This window comes from Dendrobates tinctorius, unplaced genomic scaffold, assembly GCF_039654945.1.
Source record: "Dendrobates tinctorius isolate UK_male_01 unplaced genomic scaffold, ASM3965494v1 ptg000046l, whole genome shotgun sequence".
NCBI lineage: Eukaryota > Metazoa > Chordata > Amphibia > Anura > Dendrobatidae > Dendrobates > Dendrobates tinctorius.
The window spans coordinates 9,127,041-9,151,702 of record NW_027361714.1 but is presented as its reverse complement, the minus strand read 5'-3'; positions in this window follow the sequence as shown (position 1 = coordinate 9,151,702).

Genomic DNA, 24,662 nt, shown 5'->3' with positions numbered 1-24,662 from the left:
TCACTCCACATACGTTCCTTTCTCTCACTCCGTTTCTCATACTCACACCGTCATCGTCGCTGCCCCGACATCTTCCTCCGCCGCCGCGATCCAGGATCCAGACGTTCTCCAGACGTTCTCCATCGGGATCCAAAAAGATGGCGTCGGCGAAATCTCGCGAGATTACGCCGACGCCATTTTGGATCCCGATGTCGCCCATGCCAGCGACATGTTGTTGCGGCGACGCCATCTTGAATATCGCGGGACTTCACGAAATCCAAGATGGCGTCCCGCAAGAACATGTCGGCGGCCTGGAGAACTTCTGGATCCTGGATCGCGGCGGCGGAGGAAGATGTCGGGGCAGAGACGATGACGGTGTGAGTATGAGAAACGGAGTGAGAGAAAGGAACGTATGTGGAGTGAAAGAGTGAGTGGACATGAGTGGAGGTGAAAGGTGAGAGGAGTGTGTGTTGAGGCGGTGTGGTGTTTTGAGGGTTAACATGGCAAGAAGTGTGAGGCTGTGTGCACACGCTGCGGATTTTGCTGCGGTTCCGGCCGCTGCGGACCCGCAGCAGTTTTTGCTGCGGTGTACAGTACCATGATTCCCTATGGGAATCAAAAACCGCAGTGCAGACGGTGCGGAATTTTCCGCGCGGATTATCTGCGGTTTTCAATCCGCAGAAAGAATTGACATGTCAATTCTTTCTGCGGATTCTCCTGCGGTTTGCCATCTCCTCTATCGAGGAGATGAAAAACCGCAGGGCAAAACCGCAGAGCAATCCGCAGGTAAAACCGCAGGTCTTTTGACCTGCGGTTTCACCTGCGGATTTTACAAAATCCGCGCGGATGAATCCGCACCTAATCCGCAGCGTGTGCACACAGCCTTAACGACGTCGGCGAAATCTCGCGAGATTTCGCCGACGCCATCTTGCATTCGTGAAATTGCGTCATTTACCTCACGCCGACTTGCTGTGCGGACGCTTGGCATTGCCTGTACCACCATAACTACTGCTGCCTTGCTCCTCTGCCGGTGTCTAACTACAGGGCCAATTTGCCACTACCACTTCATAACTATTGCTGGGCAATTACAGGGTCAATTAGTATCTGTTTACTCTACAATACTCCAGGACACCTTCTTCACTGCCAGATAACTGCCAAATAGACTCCTTTACCTGTGCCAACATGAGTCATAACAAAAAGTATGCCAATGCCAGTGAAAGGAAAGCAGCTTTAGCACTACGACAAAAACAACGCCGTGCTAATGAGACTCCTGAGGAAAAACACCATTGCCTTGAGAAGATTAAGGCTTATAAACGCCGTCGCCTCACACATGAATCCCCTAACTCTAAATCCATAAGATTGGCTGAAGAAGCCTCTGCACGCCGTCACCGCCAACAACAGACGGCCTCTTCCTCATCATTATTATTAGACTCACAACAGGATGCTTCCACATCAGCATGTGGAACAATTTACTGCTACACTTCATCCCATATGCCGTTCACTGACATAACTAATCAGCAATCTGTTTCTGCCCTATCAATACCACCATTCAATACCGATGCACAGTATGCCAATGCCAGTGAAAGGAAAGCAGCTTTAGCACTATGACAAAAACAACGCCGTGCTAATGAGACTCCTGAGGAAAAACAGCATCGACTTGACAAGATTAAGGCTTATAAACGCCATCATCTCACACACGAATCCCCTAACTCTAAATCTATTACATTGGCTGAAGAAGCCTCTACACGCCATCACCGCCAACAACAGACGGCTTCTTCCTCATCATCTATAATAATAAATGCCCTAAGCAGCTTCCAGTTGTAACAACTTCCGTCCAGTTGTAACCGGTGATGTCACCACACACACGCACATGTTAACCCTCAACACACCACACCGCCTCAACACACACTCCTCTCACCTTTCACCTCCACTCACGTCCACTCACTCTTTCACTCTACATACGTTCCTTTCTCTCACTCCGTTTCTCATACTCACACCGTCATCGTCGCTGTCCCGACATCTTCCTCCGCCGCCGCGATCCTGGATCCAGACGTTCTCCAGGCCGCCGACATGTTCTTGCGGCGACGCCATCTTGGATTTCGTGAAATCCCGCGAGATTCAAGATGGCGTCGCCGCAAGAACATGTCGCTGGCGTGGACGACTCGGGATCCAAAAAGATGGCGTCGGCGAAATCTCGCGAGATTACGCCGACGCCATTTTGGATCCCGATGTCGTCCACGCCGGCGACATGTTCTTGCGGCGACGCCATTTTGGATCGGAGAAATCCCGCGATAGTCAAGATGGCGTCGCCGCAAGAACATGTCGCCAGCGAGGACGACTTCGGGATCCAAAATGGCATCGGTGAAAACTCGCGAGATTTCGCCGACGCCATTTTGGATCCCGACGTCGTCAACGCCGGCGACATGTTCTTCCGGCGACGCTATCTTGACTATCGCGGGATTTCACGATACTCAAGATGGCGTCGCCGCAAGAACATGTCGCCGGCGTGGACAACGTCTGGATCCAGGATGGCACCGGCGGAAGAAGATGTCGAGGATCGTGGAGCAGCGGCGATGACGGCGTGAGTATGAGAGACGGAGTGAGAGAAGGGGTCGTATGTGGAGTGAAAGAGTGAGTGGAGATGGTGAAAGGTGAGAGGAGTGTGTGTTGAGGAGTGTGTGTGTTGAGGGTTAACATGGCAAGAGGTGTGATGCTATCGCATCCTCCCGATGCGATAGCATCGGGCCATAATCTAGTATCTAATAACTGATGGACTCAGTTATATTTCTGGATTCAAATGAGATTTATTGTACTAACAGAAAATGTGCAATCTGCATTTAAACAAAATTTGACCGGTGCAAAAGTATGGGCACCCTTATCATTTTCTTGATTTGAACACTCCTAACTACTTTTTACTGACTTCCTGAAGCACTAAATTGGTTTTGTAACCTCATTGAGCTTTGAACTTCATAGCCAGGTGTATCAAATTATGAGAAAAGGTATTTAAGGTGGCCACTTGCAAGTAGTTCTCCTATTTGATTCTCCTATGAAGAGTGGCATCATGGGCTCCTCAAAACAACTCTCAAATGATCTGAAAACAAAAATTATTCAACATAGCTTTTCAGGGGAAGGATACAAAAAGTTGTCTCAGAGATTTAACTTGTCAGTTTCCACTGTGAGGAACATAGTAAGGAAATGGAAGAACACAGGTACAGTTCTTGTTAAGCCCAGAAGTGGCAGGCCAAGAAAAATATCAGAAAGGCAGAGAAGAATGGTGAGAACAGTCAAGGACAATCCACAGACCACCTCCAAAGACCTGCAGCATCATCTTGCTGCAGATGGCGTCACTGTGCATCGGTCAACAATACAGCGCACTTTGCACAAGGAGAAGCTGTATGGGAGAGTGATGCGAAAGAAGCCGTTTCTGCAAGCACGCCACAAACAGAGTCGCCTGAGGTATGCAAAAGCACATTTGGACAAGCCAGTTACATTTTAGAAGAAGGTCCTGTGGACTAAGGAAACAAAGATTGAGTTGTTTGGTCATACAAAAAGTCGTTATGCATGGAGGCTAAAAAACACAGCATTCCAAGAAAAACACTTGCTACCCACAGTAAAATTTGGTGGAGGTTCCATCATGCTTTGGGGCTGTGTGGCCAATGCCGGCACCGGGAATCTTGTTAAATTTGAGGGTCGCATGGATTCAACTCAGTATCAGCAGATTATTGACAATAATGTGCAAGAATCAGTGACGAAGTTGAAGTTACGCAGGGGATGGATATTTCAGCAAGACAATGATCCAAAACACTGCTCCAAATCTACTCAGGCATTCATGCAGAGGAACAACTACAATGTTCTGGAATGGCCATCCCAGTCCCCAGACCTGAATATCATTGAACATCTGTGGGATGATTTGAAGCGGGCTGTCCATGTTCGGCGACCATCAAACTTAACTGAACTGGAATTGTTTTGTAAACAGGAATGGTCACAAATACCTTCATCCAGGATCCAGGAACTCATTAATAGCTACAGGAGGCGACTAGAGGCTGTTATTTTTGCAAAAGGAGTATCTACGAAATATTAATGTCACTTTTATGTTGAGGTGCCCATACTTTTGCACCGGTCAAATTTTGTTTAAATGCAGATTGCACATTTTCTGTTAGTACAATAAACCTCATTTGAATCCAGAAATATAACTGAGTCTATCAGTTATTAGATATATGAAACTGAAGAAGCTGTTGCAAAAACCAAAATTGTTATAAAGAAAAAAGGTTAACATTAATAGGGGTGCCCAAACTTTAACATATGACTGTATATATATATATATATATATATAATATTCATTATGTAAAATATGGGGCATGTCACTGAGGGATCAGTGACCAGTCAGAAGCCTTACATATGAATACATAATCAGAGCATCATATGAAGACCCCCCTCACAGGCCTACCCTGAAGCACAAGCATGTCATTAACTCAAATCTGAAAATAAAGATTAAACAACAACCACAAGATGGATTTCATCAACCAAGGTAAAAATTTATTCAATTTCACAGTGACAACCTGACACTGTCTGTTGGTTACTGTGCACAATCCTGTTGGCAGGTTCCCTTTAACATAATAAAAACAATTTTATAAAAAAAAAGAATTGTTTCTACAGTGGCATGTAAAAGTTTGGGAACCCTGGTCAAAATGACTGTTATTGTGAACATGTGAACAGTTTAACAAGTTGAAAATGAAATAATCTCTAAAAGGGCTAAAGTTAAAAATGCCACATTTACTTTGCATTTTAGGTTATATATATATATTTCGCTATTTTTTTCAAATTTTAAAAATTACGAAAAGAAAAATGTGCCAATGCAAAAGTTTGGGCTTTCTTAAAGATTTTTGTGCTCAGATAACTTTGAACAAGGTTTCAACATTTCAGACCTTAATTAGCCTGTTAGGGTTATGGGTTGTTCACTATTATCATTAGGAACGGCCAAGTGATGCAAATTTCTCAGCTTTTTGAAAACCCAGCCTCCTCTAACCTTGTGCCAAAAAACAGCAGCTATGGGTTCTTCTGAGCATCTGCCTAGCATTCTGAAAAAGAAAATGGCAGAGGCCAACAAAGCAGAAGGCTATAAGAATTTAGCAATGCATTTTCAAGTTGACCTTTCCTCAGTTCGAAATGTAATTAAGAAATGACAGTTAACCAAGCAAATTTTCACTGAAAGCTGCTAGTAGCGTTGTTAGAGAGGAAGATCAGAATCCCTACTTGACGTCAAAAGACCTTTAGAAATATATAGCAGACTCTGGAATTGTGGTTCATTATTTTACTTTTCAGAGACACCTGCAAAAATATGGCCTTCATGGGAGAGTCATGAGAAAGAAATCTCTCCTGCATCTTCGCCAAAAAATTCAGAATCAGAAGTATTCAAAAGAACATCTAAACAAGCCTGATGCATTTTGGAAACAAGTCCTGTGGACCAATGAGGTTATAAAAAAGGTATGCATGACAAAAAAGGGAACAGAATTTCAGGAAAAGAACATCTCCCCAACCACTAAGCATGGGGGGCAGATTAATCATGCTCTGGGGTTGCAGTCAATGGCACCGGAAACATTTCACAAAGGGAAGAATGAATTTAATAACATTTCAACAAATTCTTAATGCAAACATAACACCAAATGCTACAGTTGAAAAGAGGATGGCTTCTACAAATGGATAATGATCATAAACACATGTCAAAATCCACAATAGACTACCTCAAAAGGTGTAAGCTGAAGTTTTTACAATGGCCCTCACAGTTCCCTGATCTGAATATCATTGAAATCTGTGGCTAGAATTCAAAAGAGTAGCGCATGCAAGACGACCCAGGAATCTCACAGAACTGGAAAAAATTTCCAAGAAAGAATGGATAAAAATCCCTCAAACAAGAAATGAAAGACACTTGGCTGACTACAAAAAGTATTTACAAGCTGTGATACTTGGAAAAGGGGATGCTAATAGGTACAAACCATGCAGAGTCCCCAAACTTTGGCATCAACCTTTCAAGGAGTGGACAATGAAGGGGTCACTTAGAATCCCACTGCTGCCACCAATTGTCAAAGATCGCAGCCTGAGAAGTCACGCAGATCCACTCTGCTGTTATATTTGGAGCAAAGAGTTCTCTGCTCCCCCTTATCATCAGGACAATTACGTGATTGACTGACAATCAACAGAGGAGCCCACAGGCTGTTTACACTAACAGGCATGTTATCAGGAAACTAACAGTGAGTGTGAGATAGATCCCAAGCATTATCAGACCCTGCGGTCTCCCATTCAGGTCCAGCCACTGCGATTGCGGCTCAGCACAGACGTCGGTCCCAGCATCTTGCTTAGGCTCGTGGTATACATTTGGTTACTGCTGGCTCTGCAACCAATTCTATGGTAATTAGTGATATGCAGGTTCAGACTTGCTGGTGTCTAAGTCCCGAGATCACCTTACTGAGCATGTCCGTGATGTGACATCTTCTCATTGGTTGTCGGATGTTAGCTACTCTGGTGATGTGGCAGCTCCGGATTGGCCCATAGGTGATGTCATAACCGGCTTGGTGTGAGTGTTTGGGTTGGAGCTTTGGGTTTAAAAGGCTCTCAGCAGCGTACGCGGGTGCACTAGTATCATTTAGGTTCTGTGGGTGTGAGTGGATACTCTATCACTCTGTTTGCACGTGTGTATTTGTTTACCTTCTGAGTCTGAGCTTCTTATTGTGTATTCTGCTAGGCTTAGCATTAGGGATAAACGAGTATACTCATTGCTCGGGTGTTCTCGAGCATGCTTGGTTGTCCTCCGAGTATTTTGGCATGCTCAGTGATTTAGTCTTCATCGTCTCAGCTGCATGATTTACCGCTGCTGGCCAGCCTGAATACACGTGGGAATTCCCTAACAAACAGGTATTCCTCACATGTATTCAGCCTGTCCAGCAGCCACAAATCATGCAGCTGCATCGACAGAAACTAAAACTCCGAGCACGCCAAAATACTCGGAGGACACCCGAGCATCTCTGGGAAAACCTGAGCAATGAGTATACTTGCTTATCACTACTTAGCATCTGTCTCGTTCATGTGTGCAGTTAGCACAGTTCAGTTACAGAGCAAGCCCAACCTATGTGCTGTGCTTCTCTGTGTAGTCAACAGGGTTTTGTACCTAGCATCATTTGAGTTGTTTCTCTTGACTTAGCATCTGTTTCGCTCTAGTGTGTTGTTAGTACTAGAGTTGAGCGAAACGGTTCGGTCAAATTCAAAAGTCGCTGACTTTCGCTAAAGTCGGGTTTTGCCGAGCGAAACCCGACCATAGCGTGAGGTCGGCCATGCAGTCGCCGACCCGAACGCCAAGGTCGCGTTTCCCATAATGCTTTCAGTCACCTTTTCTCTGCCAATGAGAAAGGACGCACACTGTGGGCAATGCGATGACATGGGCAGCGGCCACCACCATCTTAGAGAAGGGCATTTCAGTGATCGGCTTGCTTTGTGTGGCGTCACAGTGGCTATAAAAGCCCTGACCGCCGACCGCCATTTTACTTCTGCCGATCTTAGCATAGTGAGAGGTTGCTGGCTGCCACTGCTTCTCAATAGGGAGAGTGTTAGGCAGGAAAGAAAACAGATAGGCAGGGAAGAAAAATGAATCTGTGCTTCTGCTGATAGCAATTGTGCTGTACAGTTAGTGTGCAGTGACAGGGGAGGAGTTTGTGTGCAGCAGTGCTGGTTATTAGGCTGCCTTATTAGGCTACCTGATAGCTGCATTTCTGTGTGCACACTGCTGTGCTGACTGCTTTTTACACAGCACTCCTACTTTTATTATTTTTTTCTGAACAGTTACCGAGCGTTTACTTTTTCCCACACCGTATTGGGGTTGTACGCTCCTCACACATGACCGTGTACCGGCTGGCATCACGGACAAATGCATGCTATCTGTGTGTGACTCCGGAAAAAAATAGACAGAGATTTTCATTGTTACATACATACACCGTATAGAGCTGTCTGCTTCTGATACAGTACCATATATCTGCTGTTTGGATTACGGTCAAATCCATACTGAGACAGCATCTGTGTGTGACTCTGTAAAAACATAGATGGAGAGTTACATTTTTCCATACATACACCGTATAGAGCTGTCCGCTTCTGATACAGTACTGTATATATCTGCTGTTTGGATTATGGTCAAATCCATACTGAGACAGCATCTGTGTGTGACTCCGTAAAAAATAGACGGAGAGTTACATTTTTCCATACATTCACCGTATAGAGCTGTCCGCTTCTGACACAGTACCGTATATCTGCTGTTTGGATTACGGTCAAATACATACAGAGACAGCATCTGTGTGTGACTCTGGAAATAAATATACATAGATTTACATTTTTCCATACACCGTATAGAGGTGTCCGCTTCTGATACAGTACCGTATATCTGCTGTTTTGATTACGGTCAAATACATACTGAGACAGCGTCTGTGTGTGACTGCGGAAATAAATATACATAGATTTACATTTTTCCATACACCGTATAGAGGTGTCCGCTTCTGATACAGTACCGTATATCTGCTGCTTGGATTATGGTCAAATCCATACTGGGAGAGCGTCTGTGACTAAGGAAATATATACGTAGATTTAAATTTTTCGCTACACCTTATTTAGCTGTACGCTCCTCATATAGTACCATATATCTGCTGGTTGGATTATGGTCAAATACATACTGGGAGGGCGTCTGTGACTAAGGAAATATATACATAGATTTACATTTTTCACTACACCTTATACAGCTGTATGCTCCTCATATAGTACCATATACAGTTGTGGCCAAAAGTATTGACACCCCTGGAATTCTGTCAGATAATATTCAGTTTCTTCCTGAAAATGATTGCAAACACAAATTTTTTGGTATTATTATCTTCATTTAATTTGTCTTAAATGAAAAAACACAAAAGAGAATGAAGCAAAAAGCAAAACATTGATCATTTCACACAAAACTCCAAAAATGGGCCAGACAAAAATATTGGCACCCTCAGCCTAATACTTGGTTGCACAGCCTTTAGCCAAAATAACTGCGACCATCCGTTTCCGGTAACCATCAATGAGTTTCTTACAATGCTCTGCTGGAATTTTAGACCATTCTTCTTTGGCAAACTGCTCCAGGTCCATGATATTTGAAGAGTGCCTTCTCCAAACTGCCAATTTTAGATCTCTCCACAAGTGTTCTATGGGATTCAGGTCTAGACTCATTGCTGGCCACCTTAGAAGTCTCCAGTGCTTTCTCTCAAACCATTTTCTAGCCATTTTTGAAGTGTGTTTTGAGTCATTGTCCTGCTGGAAGACCCATGACCTCTCAGGGAGACCCAGCTTTCTCACACTGGGCCCTACATTATGCTGCAAAATTTGTTTGTAGTCTTCAGACTTCATAATGCCATGCACACGGTCAAGCAGTCCAGTGCCAGAGGCAGCAAAGCTACCCAAAAACATCAGGGAACCTCCGCCATGTTTGACTGTAGGGACCGTGTTTTTTTCTTTGAATGCCTCTTTTTTCTCCTGTAAACTCTATGTTGATGCCTTTGCCCAAAAAGCTCTACTTTTGTCTCATCTGACCAGAGAACATTCTTCCAAAACATTTTAGGCTTTTTCAGGTAAGTTTTGGCAAACTCCAGCCTGCCTTTTTTATGTCTCGGGGTAAGAAGTGGGGTCTTCCTGGGTCTCCTACCATACAGTCCCTTTTCATTCAGACACCGACGGATAATACAGGTTGACACTGTTGTACCCTCGGACTGCAGGGCAGCTTGAACTTGTTTGGATGTTAGTTGAGGTTCTTTATCCAACATCTGCACAATCTTGCGTTGAAATCTCTTGTCAATTTTTCTTTTCCGTCCACATCTAGGGAGGTTAGCCACAGTGCCATGGGCTTTAAACTTCTTGATGACACTGCGCACGGTAGACACAGGAACATTCAGGTCTTTGGAGATGGACTTGTAGCCTTGAGATTGCTCATGCTTCCTCACAATTTGGTTTCTCAAGGACTCAGACAGTTCTTTGGTCTTCTTTCTTTTCTCCATGCTCAATGTGGTACACACATGTCAACTGGCTGCAAGTGTGATTTAGTTATTGCCAACACCTGTTAGGTGCCACAGGTAAGTTACAGATGCTGTTAATTACACAAATAAGAGAAGCATCACATGATTTTTCAAACAGTGCCAATACTTTTGTCCACCCTCTTTTTTATGTTTGGTGTGAAATTATATCCAATTTGGCTTTAGGGCAATTCTTTTTGTGTTTTTTCATTTAAGACAAATTAAATGAAGATAATAATACCAAAGAATTTGTGTTTGCAATCATTTTCAGGAAGAAACTGAGTATTATCTGACAGAATTGCAGGGGTGTCAATACTTTTGGCCACAACTGTATCTGCTGGTATTTTTGGTACATTTTCCCAAACATGAGGAACTATGGTGGAAGATGCTGCGGACGTGGGCTGGAGGGCAGCTGGTACTGATGGTGGTGGTGTTACATCTGCTGGTTATGCCAAAAGCACAATAGCAGCTAAGGAAGGAGATGTTGAGCTAGCGTCATCGTCTGGCTCAAGAAGGCCTGTAAGGTTCCCTTTTCTGGGAGTAGGTAAACCACTTTTAAAGCTGGAGCATCAGGAACAGGTTTTGGCTTACATTGCCGAAACAGCCTCCAGCTCTATTGCCTCTTCAGAAGTTTCAAAAACTGCAAGCACAGAGTCGTCAGTGCAGGCTTCTGGTCATGAACAACACCTTTCCTTGTGTCCTTCACCCACACCAAAAGTGAAGCATGTAGCAGGCCACACTGCAGATTACTCCATGGAGCTCTTTTCACATACCATACCTGGGTTATCAAGTCAAATCTTGAATTCCCCAGTCCAAGATGAATCTGACATGGAGTGCACTGATGCACAGCCACTGCTAGATGATTCTGCTGGTACATTGACCCAGAGCACTACATTGCCCTCGCAGTCTACTGAGCCAGAATCTGACCCTGATGAAACTCAGGTGCCCCTTCCCTCATACTATACCACCTTACACGGTGACACAGAGGAAGGTGCAGATGAAATTGAAGAGGAGGTGATGGATGACCCAGTTGTTGACCCGGATTGGCATCCATTGGGGGAAGAGGGTGCCGCTGGCAATAGGTCAGAAGAGAAGAAGGATCCGCAGCACGCATAGTCATCACAGCAGCGGTTATCTGGCAGGCCCGTAGCTGTCCAAAAACGTGGTAAAAAAACAAAAAGAGTTGCAGGACAGCTTGGCCAGATGGTCAAATCAGCACAGCGTGCAAGCCCTGAAAATTTATACCATAGTAGGAAGATTGCAGTGTGGCACTTTTTTGACCAAAATCCTATTGACGAGTCAAAGGTTATCTGTAAGAAGTGCGGAAGGATCTTTAGCCGAGGGAAAAATCTCTGAAATTTAAATACCAGTTGCATGCTTAGACATTTAACCACCATGCACTTGCAAGCGTGGATGGACTACAAAACCTCAGGTAGCCAGCAACACTCCATTGCTTCCCCCACTGTAAGGCCACCAGTAAGCACACCAGCAGCAAGAAATGTTGAGGTGCCATCGCGAGGCTAAAGCAGTCAGGGAAGCACAAAGTTTTTGCAATAAAAGACTGAATCCAGGCCATCACACCACCACCGTCACCATCACCAACCCCCGTCAGTCCATCAGGTCCACCGCTAGTTCCCCCATATGCAGCTCTCAAGTCCAACTCACCCTACCAGACACTCTGAGTAGGACAAGAAAGTACTCATCCTCTCATCCATGTACACTGGCTTTGAACGCCTAAATTGCCAAACTGATCTCATTAGAGATGATGCCCTTCCGTTTGGTTGAATGTGAAGCGTTCCGAGAGCTCATGGCCTACGCAATACCACGCTATGACCTACCCAGTCGGCACTTCTTTTCTAGAAAAGCCATCCCTGCCCTCCACCTGCATTTAAAAGACCGCATTGTCCATGCACTCAAAAAATCAGTGAGTGGAAAGGTGCACCTCACAACAGATGCATGGGCCAGTAGGCATGGCCAGAGCCGTTATGTGTCCATCACTGTGCACTGGGTTAATGTGGTGGATGCAGGGTCAACAGGGGACAGTGCTGCCTAGCCCACGGTATAGGAAACAGTTGGCTGTAGGCGTTCGACCCTCCTCCTCCAAGAAGCAAAAGCTTGTCGACAGAGCGCAGTCACACAAGCACTCCATCCGCAGCTGCCAGTGTTGCACACGAGGTGTCCCACTATCGAACAGCTAGTGGTAAGTGTCAGCAGGCTGTTTTAAAGATGATGTCTTGGGCGACAACAGACACACCGCGGAGGTACTGACCGACTACTTGCAGTGAGAAACTGAGTCATGGCTGGGCAGTATAGATCTTGAGCCAGGCAAGGTAGTCAGTGATAATGGCTGTAATTTTGTGGCAGCCATAGCCCTTGCAAAACTCAGACACATACCTTACCTGGCTCACACCTTGAACCTGGTGGTGTAGTACTTCCTAAATAATTATCCGGCGTTAACAGCCCTGCTCCATAAGGTGCGAAGACTGTGCTCGCACATCCATCGCTCGCACGTAGACTCCAGTCGTATGCAGAGGCTGCAGCGATCGCTCCATCTCCCCAAGCACCGCCTAATCATAGACGTTGCAACAAGGTGGAACTCCACCTTGCACATGGTTGAGAGACTGTGCAAACAGAGGCAGGCTGTAATGCATCTCTGGGAGGATACACAGGCAGGCAGTTTGAGGGCGGACATGGAGTTGTCGGGTGTGCAGTGGTCAAAGCAGAAAGACCTCTGCAAAGTCCTTCAGTGTTTTGAGGAATACACATGGCTAGTAAGTGGAGACAAGCCCATCATAAGCATGAGCATATCACTGATGCATCTGCTCATGCAAATTCTGACGCACATTAAGGATCAGGAGTCTGCAGCGGAGGAGGAAGAGGAGGAGTAGCGAAGCATTGATGACAGTCAGCCATTGTCTGCTCAGGGAACTGTCCCGGACGAGGTGGAGGAAGAGGAGGAGGAGGATGAGGGGGATGATTATTTTGGGGAGGAGGATGCTTCTCGGGGGGCAAGAGAAAATGTTGGCTTGCCAAGACCAGGTACAGGGTTTGTGCATGACTGGAGGGATGTGGATTTGGCAGAAAGTGCTCCTCCTCCCACCACTGCCAGTGCATCATTGACACCTGGAACATTGGCCCACATGTGTAATTATCTCTTACGGATCCTAAAAAGGGACCCCCGCATTGTCAAAATAATGAAGGATGATGACTACTGGTTGGCCAGCATCCTCGATCCACGCTATAAAGGCAAATTACACAACATTATGCCACAGGAGAACCTAGAGCTAATATTGGCTAACAAACAAGCAACTCTGGTAAACTGTTTGTTAGCATCATTCCCAGCATACAGCAGTGGTGCAGGTTCTACCACGAGCCATACTGGGCCAAATGGAATAGGTCTTCATGGTGCACACAGCCGAACTGGCATTGGTGACAGGGGTTTCATAACCAGGTTGTGGACTGATACCTCGAGGACCGCTCACACATCTGTTAATACTGAATCGATTGCAACAGACAGGAGACAGCACTTGTCAACTATGGTTCAAAATTACCGCTCCTCCCCTATTGATGTTCTCCCTCACAGTTCATTCCCCTTTGACTACTGGGCCTCTAAACTGGACACCTGGCCTGAATTGGCACAATATGCCTTACAGGAGCTCACGTGCCCTGCTGGTAGTGTGCTATCAGAAAGAGTCTTCAGTGCTGCTGGATCAATCCTGACAGAAAGAAGGACCCGGCTGTCGACCCAAAATATTGGTTATCTCACCTTCATTAAAATGAAGGAGTTTGTACCACCTTCCCCTGATGACACATAGGTTGACAGCAAAATGGCTCGCTTTGTCCTCCTCTTCCTCCGACTTCTGCAATTCCTCCATTTGCAGCTGCTGAACATCCAGCCTACACCTCAACATATGCCAGTTTTTCCACCTCCCTAACTGACCTGTACCCCTCCCAGGGCCGGCGTCAGCACTTTGCAGACCCGGGCAAGTGCCGGGGCCCTGAGCAGGTGGGGGGGCACCATTATACACCTGCGCATTATAAATGGGGCCCATTATATATGGCGCATTATACACTGTTTGCATATTTAATTTTTTTATGTCAGGTAATTTTTTTATTAAACATTTTAAAAAATTGCAAAAACGGGTAGTCATATACAGGATATTTCCCAAATAGTGTATTACATAAACACAATAGAACCCTACAAAAATCCTTCCCAACTCACCCCCCACCCTCACCCGAAAAAACACCTCTCGTCTCTTCCGATTCATTTGGTCTCTCACAGCTACAATTTTTGGGTTATATCCTCCTCAACGCTCTCATCCATCTTAATCTAGGAGGCGCCAACCCGGGTGTGTCCAACCAATGTGCCCACATATCTTCCCATTTCTTAGTTATTCTTCTCTTTTGATACACATATTTTTCAACATCTATATTATTATTAACTGCAACGGTAACTTCCGTGATTGTGGGTAAAGAAGATTCCTTTCAGTGAGCCACCACCCTTTTACGAGCTTGATATAATATTCGTGAGACTGCCAGCTGGTGCTCCTCCGAAAGCAGCAAAGTCTCCACCTGCCCCAGAAGAGCCATTTTGGGGTCTAGTACCATTTGACATTGATAGACAGTATTAAGTAAATCATTCACACCTCCCCAAAACCTACGTAACCGAGGACAGTTCCAGGGGATGTGTATCAGATCCACATTGGGCGTTCCACATTTCCAACGATCTGCCTCTCTAGCATAGCCCATTTTCACCAGCCACACAGGGGTTCGATAAACTCGATGAAGCAAATAAAGATGCGACACTCTCTACGCCTCGCTAACCGAGACTTTAGTGACTTCTTGCAATGCATCCTCCCATTCATCATCTGTTAAATCACCTACATCAACTTGCCACTTAATCTTCAGCATCTCCAAACTTGCCAATCTCTTTTCCAACATGGTTGCATATATCAAAAATATAATACCTCTTGATCCTCGTCCCATCACTACTCTATCCAACAGCGGAGTTTTAGCTGTATTTCCTAGTGAAGCGAGTCGCTGTTGTGCTTCACAAGCATGTCTCAGCTGGAGATATTGAAAAAATCTTTTATTAAGGAAAATGTCTGTTTGAGATCCTCAAAAGATCGAAACTGCCCTTCAGAATAAAGCTGTGATACTAGTTTAAGCCCTATCCTCTCCCATAGCTTAAAACCCTCTAATTTATTTAGGTCTGTACATGTCAAGTTTCTCCAGATCAGGGAAAGCGCCGTGACTTCCTGTATACCCAATATTTCTTTGGCCGTGTTCCATACCTTATCCATGCACTTCATTATCAGACTATTGATAGTTTGACACTGATGGAACCGCCGTGAGTCTAGCGCCTGCACCAGTAAGTCCTTTCCCGCTACGCATGTAAGCATACATCCCGAAGAACTTCGCATGAAGGAATCCTCCTCCCCCCATCCTCTGAAACGCTGCAACTGTGCTGCAAGATAATCCAGAAACGGGTCAGGAACCGCTAATCGCCCCAGTTCTTTAGATGTATGCAAAGCCTCCAACCGAATTCTAGGAACACTCCTCTTCCAGAGAAGCTCTCTAAATATTCTGTTTATCTGATAAAAGATTCGACCAGGAATCCAAACGGATGCATTGTGGAGGGCATACAAAGCTTGTGGCATGAGAACCATTTTTACCCGGTTTGCCCTTCCCACCATACTCAGTGGTAACTTGCACCAGTCCATTATTTTTGGATGAAATTTAGCAAGTAGCGGGGTAATATTTAAACGCTCAAAAAAAAAGTATGTTATACCCAATATGAATTCCCAATTATTTAAACTCTTTGACTACATTTAATCATCCAGACAATTCCAAGGAGTTCTCGGGAACATCTCCCACCCGCATAATTGAAGATTTCTCCCAGTTAAAACATAAATCAGAGATCACTGCGAAGGATCCAAAGACTTCCATTGCCACCCTCAGAGAAGACGGCCACTCTGCCAAAAACAAGAGCATGTCATCAGCATACAACGCTATTTTTTCTTGCAAAAACTCATACCCAAACCCCTTAATTTCAGGTGTCGCCCGAATTACTACTGCCAAGGGCTCAATTGCCAGAGCAAACAGTAGGGGCGATAGGGGGCACCCCTGTCTGGTCCCTCTGTGTAATTTAATTGTATTTGAGATCTCCCCATTAATTCTACTTTTGGCCTCTGGACTCGAATACAGCAGCTGTATCCAGGCAATAAAATTTTTATGGGAGCCCATCTTGGCTAATATAGCCCACAGATATGGCCATTCGACACTGTCAAATGCTTTAGCAGCATCCATATATGCAACAGCCCTGTAACAACCCTGCTGGTGTCACTGCATGGCCTCCCATCCCCCGCACATCAACTAACTCACTGCTCCGGGTCATGCTGTGAATTCTGTCTGTTGCCAGTCCTGTGCTCTGTGCCTCTGCTCTATGCTTCCAAGCTATGTGTGTATAGGGAGGCGGCGCCAGAACTCTCTGGTTCTTATGCAGTCAGGGTGCACCTGTGTAATATGTCCCTGACCAATCACCTAGAGCCCTTGACTATTTAGTTCCGCCACACCCACTGAAACATTGCCTGTGCAATGTCTAAACTCAGCTCCTTGCTGCTGAGCTAGCCAGGCCCTGTCCTACGTCTTGCCTTCTCTGAAGGCTCTTATTGCGTATTCCTGTGTCTTGGTACCTTGTCTAGTACTTCTCTGTCTGCCTGCCATGAGGCAGAATATCCTGGTCCTTGTGTCTTTGTCCCTGTGTCTTTGTCTGAACTCAGTCTTACCTCTGTCTGTCAGTCTCCTTGTCTGTGGTTCCTTCTCTGCTGTGTCTTTCCTTGTGTCCTCCCTATCTGAGGCTCTGCTCCCTTGCAGCTCTGCCTGCTCTGCTCCCTTGCAGCTCTGCCTGCTCTGCTCCCTTGCAGCTCTACTCTCTTGCCGCTCTGCCTGCTAGGCTCCCTAGCCGCTCTGCCTGCTCGGCTCCCTAGCCGCTCTGCCTGCATGGCTCCCTAGCCGCTCAGCCTGCACGGCTCCCTAGCCGCTCAGCCTGCACGGCTCCCTAGCTGCTCTGCCTGCTCGGCTCCTTAGCCGCTCTGCCTGCTCGGCTCCCTAGCCGCTCTGCCTGCTCGGCTCCCTAGCCGCTCTGCCTGCACGGCTCCCTAGCCGCTCTGCCTGCACGGCTCCCTGGTCGCTCTGCCTGCACGGCTCCCTGGCCGCTCTGCCTGCATGGCTACCTGGCCGCTCTGCCTGCCCGGCTCCCTAGCCGCTCTGCCTGCCCGGCTCCCTTGCAGCCCAGCTCTACTCCACACCTCCTGTGTGAACAGGTCCAAACCTGTTCCTTCATATTCCACTCCTTCCTGCCTATATCCATACCTGCACCTCCTGTGTGAACAGGTCCAAACCTATTCCCTCATATACCACTCCTGCTTGCCCAGTGTCTCCAAGCCGTGCCCGCTTGCCCAGTGTCTCCAAGCCGTGCCTGCTTGCCCAGTGTCTCAGCCATGCCTGTCATGTCTACCTGCCTGCCTGTCTATAGCACCTGTCCAAGTGACTTGTCCCCGAGTGGGATCAGCAGCCACAGCCAGACTCCACCATGAAGTGGCACCCGACAGCTACCTGCCGCATAAGCCTGACCCACCATCAGAGGCTCCAGTGAAGACCGAGGTAGCTGTCGTAGTCACGCCCCTTCCAGGGTAGTCTGGTTTGTGGCACAGTGGGGCCACAAATCCCCCCGGCTCACGCCAGTCAGCCAAGGCGTGAGCGTGACAAGCCCTAGGTTCCTTTCCCTTTGATGGGATCTGTAAATTTAGATACAACCGCTGGATATTAATTGCAGTTGGTTTCTCTGTCATAAAACCAGTTTGATCTGGATGAATAATACTAGATATTACTCTATATGCAAATAAAGTCCGTGGAGCCTCATTTAAGAGTCTCAAACACGGGACTAGCCAGATCTTCCTCCAGGGAAGGACCCAGCCAAGGGGTAGCTCCTTTCGGAAACCACCATTACCACCATATTAAGTGTCCCTTTAAGTCAATATCCAGCTCTTTACGAGTTTCTGGCTAGGTGGGAGCAATGCCTAGTAGACCAACATCACGAAACAATCACTGACCTCAGGGAGACCAGTCAAAGAAAACACTGCGGCAGCCGGCGAATGTGAATCTAGCCAGAATCCTACTCCACACTGATGAGGGGCAACACCCCGAAACAGCTGTATGTGGATGGATACCAGGCCTCGGTATTTCCCTTGTCATATCTGTAAACTCGTAAAGAGCTGGATATTGACTTAAAGGGCCACTTAATATGGTGGTAATGGTGGTTTCCGAAAGGAGCAACCCCTTGGCTGTGTCCTTCCCTGGAGGAAGATCTGGCGAGTCCTGTGTTTGAGACTCTTAAATGAGGCTCCATGGATTTTATTTGCATATTCGTATTTCAGAGGGAGCAATGCACCTAGGATTTCACTGTGATTGAGCGCCTTTGCCGGCTACCGCAGTGTTTTCTTTTACTGGTCTCCCTGAGGTCAGTGATTGTTTCTAGATATTACTCTAGACAGCCACATCGCCAGAATCTTTGAAAAAATCTTGACATCAATGTTTAACATGGAGATAGGCCTGTATGACTCTGGAAGACAAGGATCCTTATCAGCCTTGGGGATCACCACTATGATTGCTTCATTCAAGGACCGGGGCAAGTGCCCATCTTTCCTAGCCGCCTCAAACACCTTCAACAGCTGTGGCAGCATTATATTTGAGTACTGTTTATATACCTCCACAGGCAGCCCATCAGACCCCGGTGTCTTATTCCCTGCCATGGAATCTAGAGCCTCCTCTAATTCCTCCAGACTAATTGGTGCCCCCAGCCCAACAGCTTCCGATTCTGACAGAGTAGGCAGACCAGCATTCCCAAAAAAGCTACTGAGCAACTTGTCAGAGAGCCCGCCCTGCAAATTATATAATGTCTCCAAAAACTTGCTAAAAGTTGCTAGAATTGCCCCAGAAGATCTTTCAAGTTCCCCATTTTTGTTTTTATCTCTGCTACCATTGCAGGACCAGTCTTGATCAGGATAGCCAGTGCATGTCCAGTTCCCTCTCCCTCCCCAAAATAGACCTGCCGCCGGAAGTATCATTTATATGCAGCTTTTAAAAGTTTATGTTGGGCTGATCGTTTTTCTGCATCTTTTAATGCGCTAAAATGTATATCCGATGGAAGTTTTCAAATACTGCAATTCTGCAGAGATAGCTTCCTTCGGTAAAAGTTCCTCATATTCTACAGACTTAGTTCTAACTCTATTCACTTCCGAGATCAACAGTCCTCTCAGATAAGCTTTAGACGCATCCCATATTCTTTCCCTGGGGGCTGTACCCTCATTAACAGCAAAAAAATTATTTTAGCAAGTCAGCGATCCTTGCATCTGCTTGAATAATAGGTAACCAGAATGCGTTAAACGACCATGGTGCCCGTTCCCCTATCCCGCCATTTTCCCAATTAAATGTCGCCATAACAGGGGAGTGATCTGACAAGGCCCTAGGTTGATACTTGTTTGCATAATTATTACTAGGCAAGTTGTATTTGAGAGAATTCTTATTATTATTGAACAATAACTATGTTCTCAATCAACCGAAAAGACTCATAAATGTCAAAGCTTAATATTTTTGGAAGTTGGAGTGGGGTTTTTCTAGATTTGGCTATCTTAGGAGGATATCTGTTTGTGCAGGTAACTATTACTGTGCAGAATTATTAGGCAACTTAATGAAAACCAAATATATGCCCATCTCACTTGTTTATTTTCACCAGGTAAACCAATATAACAAGACAAAATGTAGAAATAAACATTTCTGACATTCAAAACCAAAAGAATAAAAAGGGACCAACAGAGCCACCTTTCTTTACGATGACACTCAAAAGCCTTCCATCCATACTTTCTGTCAGTTGCTTGATCTGTTTACAATCAAAATTGCATGCAGCAGCCACCACAGCCTCCCTGACACTGTCCCCAGAGGTGTAATGTTTTGACGCCATGTAGATCTCACATTTTATGAGGGACCACAGGTTCTCTATGGGGTTCAGATCAGGTGAACAAGAGGGCCATGTCATTATTTTTTCTTCTTTTACACCTTTACTGGGCAGCCACGCTGTGGAGTATTTGGATGCATGTGATGGAGCATTGTCCTGCATGAAAATCATGTTTTTCTTGAACGATACCGACTTCTTCCTGTACAGCTGGTTGAAGATGTTGTCTTCCAGAAACTGCAAGTAGGTCTGGGAGTTGAGCTTCACTCCATCCTCAACCTGAAAAGGTCCCACAAGTACATCTTTGATTATATCAGCCCATACCAGTACCCCACCTCCACCTTGCTGGCATCTGAGTCAGAGTGGAGCTCTCTGGCCTTTACTGATCCAGCCTCGGGCCCATCCATCTGGCCCATCAAGAGTCACTCTCATTTCATCAGTCCATAAACCCTTACAAAAATCTGTCTTAACATATGTCTTGGCCCAGGCTTGACATTTTATCTTATGTTTCTTGTTCAAAGGTGGTCGTTTTCCAGCCTTCCTTACCTTGGCCATGTCCCTGAGAATGGCACACCTTGTGCTTTTTGATACTGCAGTAACATTGCAGCTCTGAAATATGGCAAAACTGGTGTCAAATGGCATCTTGGCAGCTTCACGCTTGATTTTCCTCAATTCATGGGCAGTTATTTTGAGCCTTTTCTTATCAACACACTTCTTGCGACCCTGTTGGCTATTTGCCATGAAATGCTTGATTGTTCAGTGATCACGCTTCAAAAATTTGGCAATTTCAAGACTGCTGCATCCCTCTGCAAGACATCTCACAATTTTTGACTTTTCAGAGTCCGTCAAATCTCTCTTCTGACCCATTTTGCCAAAGGAAATGAAGTTACTTAATAATTAAGCACACCTTATATAGGGTGTTGATGTCATTAGACCACACCCATCCTCATTACAGAAATGCAAATCACCTGATTTACATAATTGAAAGTTGGCTTTCAAGCCTATACAGCTTGGAGTAGGACAAAATGTATGAAAAGGATGATGTGATCAAAATACTCATTTGCCTTATAATTCTACACACAGTGTATAGGCCCACCATACACTGGAGCATCATCCATGGGTCCCATCATATACTGCAGCATCATATGGGGCCCACTATATATGGAGCATAATATAGGCCAATCATACAATAGAGCATCATCCATGGGGCCCATCATATACTGGAGCATCCTATGGGGCCAATCATATACTGGAGCATCCTATGGGGCCCATCATATACTAGAGCATCATATGGGGCCCATTATATATGGAGCATTATATAGGCCCATCATACAATGGAGCATCATCCATGGGGCCCATCATAAAACTGGAGCATCATATAGGGTTCATTATTTATGGGGCATCATATAGGGTATGGAGCATTATATGGAGCACAAATGGGGCCTGTTCTGCATGGAGCATTATATGGGGCCCATTCTGTATAGAACAATGTATGGGGCCCATCATATACTGTGTGGAGCTTTATATGCGACTCATTATACTGTATGGAGCAATATCTGGGGCTCATTCTACTCTATGGTTACCATCCTATACTGTATGGCACATTATATCGGGACCATCAAATACTGTAGCATTATGTGGAGCTCATCATATACTGTATGGAACATTATATGGGACCAATTATTCTGTAAGGAGCAATAAATGGGGCTCATTATTCTGTATGGCTCACTATGTGGTGGCCATTATACTGTATAGAGGAATATACTGTCCGGTTTTTGAGCTATTGTAGAATTTAAAATAGATATCAGTCATTTAATGTAATAAGTGAAGTGTTTGTCATTGCACTATACCAATATTTCTCTGCTGTATCGGAGCATCATGAGTTGTGGTATGTGTTAAAAGGGCCCACTGACACTCTTTCGCCCAGGGCACACAAAAACCTGGAGCCAGCCCTACCTCCCCCCACAACTTTAGCCAAATAACTCCCAGTTTTCAATGCGTAACTATTATTATAAAGTAAATTAAGGTTGACAAGCTTAAGTAATAAGAATTGATATTGTTTGCATTGAAATGGGAACTGTGGGTGTGTTTCCTGTCCTCCACTCCCTGACGACTTTGCTTCCCTATTGACTTGCATTGGGTTTCGTGTTTCAGTCGGACCTCCGACTTTTCACAATAGTCGACCGATTTTGTTCGACTCGACTTTTGAGAAAGTGGGGTTTCATGAAACCCGACTCGACCCTAAAAAAGGCAAAGTCGCTCATCTCTATCTGCATTCTGTTCATACTTTGTGGAATTAATGTTGTCTGATTAAGGTGAACACTCGCTGCTTTGTTCGACCATTGTTCACACTAGCAGCAGTTATACATCCCCGGGTTGTGATTGCTTAACATTTTATATTTAATCCAAAATGATAGGCTGTGTTTATAAAAAAAATATATAAAAGATTTTACAAAGGGGACCATACAGCATACCTGTGATTTGATTATCGCATGCGAGAGAATCGGATCCCACTTAAATGACAGCTCACTCTCATAGCAGAGTCTGAGCCGAGGGTCATTTGCTTATAGCATTCGATTCTATCGCATGAGAGAATCATCGGATGCTATTCGCCAGTGTGCGCGAGCCTTAAAACTCAAGAATGCCAAAGTAGTGAGTAATTGTAAACTGGAATCCAGGTATAGAGATATGAACTTACTTATACCTTAAGAATAGCTCAATAGTGGAAAAAGACATAAGGTTCAACAAGTCAACTAAGAAATAAAATTCCTACAAATATGTTTCTGTATCGCCTATATTGACAAATATTATGAACTTTTTTCAATAAAATGTATCCAGACTTTTGTCAATTAAGTTGTCTGAAACAATCACAATCCAGTAGCCCCAGAACAAGTCTAGTTACAGTGGTGTCATCTGGGTATTGCCGGTAGGAAGATAAATAATTAAACTTGAGGAGACAGTAAACAGGTTGAAGACAGAAAACCATTCTTTTGACCATTCCACAGATACCAAAAACCACTAGCCACAAAACAAAACCAATTATAATGGCATCACTGGTTTAGTGCAATCAGAAATACAGTGTAATAATAATGCATTTAAGTTGGTGAATTCAAATTTCAAAAGATTCGCTCATCTTTAGTACCAAGCAAAGGGTTGACTACTGGACAACCATGCTATATACTTGCTATAGATATTTGCTATAAAAGCAAAATGGGAATTTTTTCAACTTCCGAAATGGAGTCAAAATTGGCGCATTAACAAGATAAGCTGGGGTCCCCACTGAGCAAACGCCAGTGGACTTCAAGTCTGACCAGACAACCCATTTACTCTCCCTTCAGAGCCAACGCACTGCTGCTTGTAATTTCAGATCCTCTGATGTGTTAGTACAATAGGAACTCCCAGAATTGAACCCATTTTGAAATCTATACCCCTCATGACATTTATATAAACATGTAGCAAACATTATGAGGTCATTTGTGCTTTCTAGAATTAAGTGCACAATGGATGTTGCAATTAAAATTTGCAATTTACCATAGACTTGCAATATGTTGTGTCCAGCATGTGATACAATGAAAAGACCATTCTCTATTTATTATGCTTTGCTATCTGGCTTTATAGATACTTTAGCCTGGAAACATGCCAGGGCCCAAGAATGATAGAGAACCCTGTGCAATTGAGGATTAATTTGAGGATTTAGAAAGCATTGGTTGACAAATGTTCTACTTTAATATAAAATAAAAATTCTCAGGAAACTAACCTTTTGGAAACTACACTCCTGTCTGTGATTCCCAGCCTTTTCACCGGCCTCTGGACTTGGAATAACAGGTCACCGCTTCATCAGTGGTCTGCCTTCTCTGTTTTAAATTTCAGAATTGGCCTATCATTGAAAGATGAGAGGCAGCAGAGGGGCCAAGGAATCACAGACATGGAGCAGAAGGCCCAGTTACAGTCCAGCCCCTGAGCAAAAAAATACAAGTGGTGATTAAAAAGGGACAACAAGGCTGAATTTCTCACAAAAGGAATCAATTTAATCTGTGTTCCAACCTCTATTAAAGCATTGTCTGTACTTTACATTCCAAAACATTCTGACAGGTTCTAATTAAAGTTTGTGTTATTACGGATACAGTGATCTCAATTATGTATACTTTTATGGTTTTTCACAATATAATCACCGTTTGATATTTTTAAAATGTATTGTCATACTGAGTCACAACTCTTAGAATCTTTTTGTCAATTATGCATACATGAGGGCTTGTTTCTTATAGTACAAGCAGAACAATTTTAGGGTAAATGTAACTTTTTAATTGTTTTTTATTCCATTTTTTAGAAGGTAATTTGACCTTGTCATTTTTTCATTATTTACTAACCAGCAAAACAATAGATTCCTTTTATAGTTTGGGTTCTATACGCATAGTTTATAACATTTCTCTTTTTGCAATAAAATCCTAATGAAGAAAAAAGTTTATATTTTTCTGTCACATTAGGCTAAGAACCAAACCTTTTATGTTTCTTATTCATCGTGGTTACATGAGGACTTGTGGATTGCATAACGAACTCTAGGTTTTATTGTTATACTTTTGAGGTTCAATTGATTTTGATCA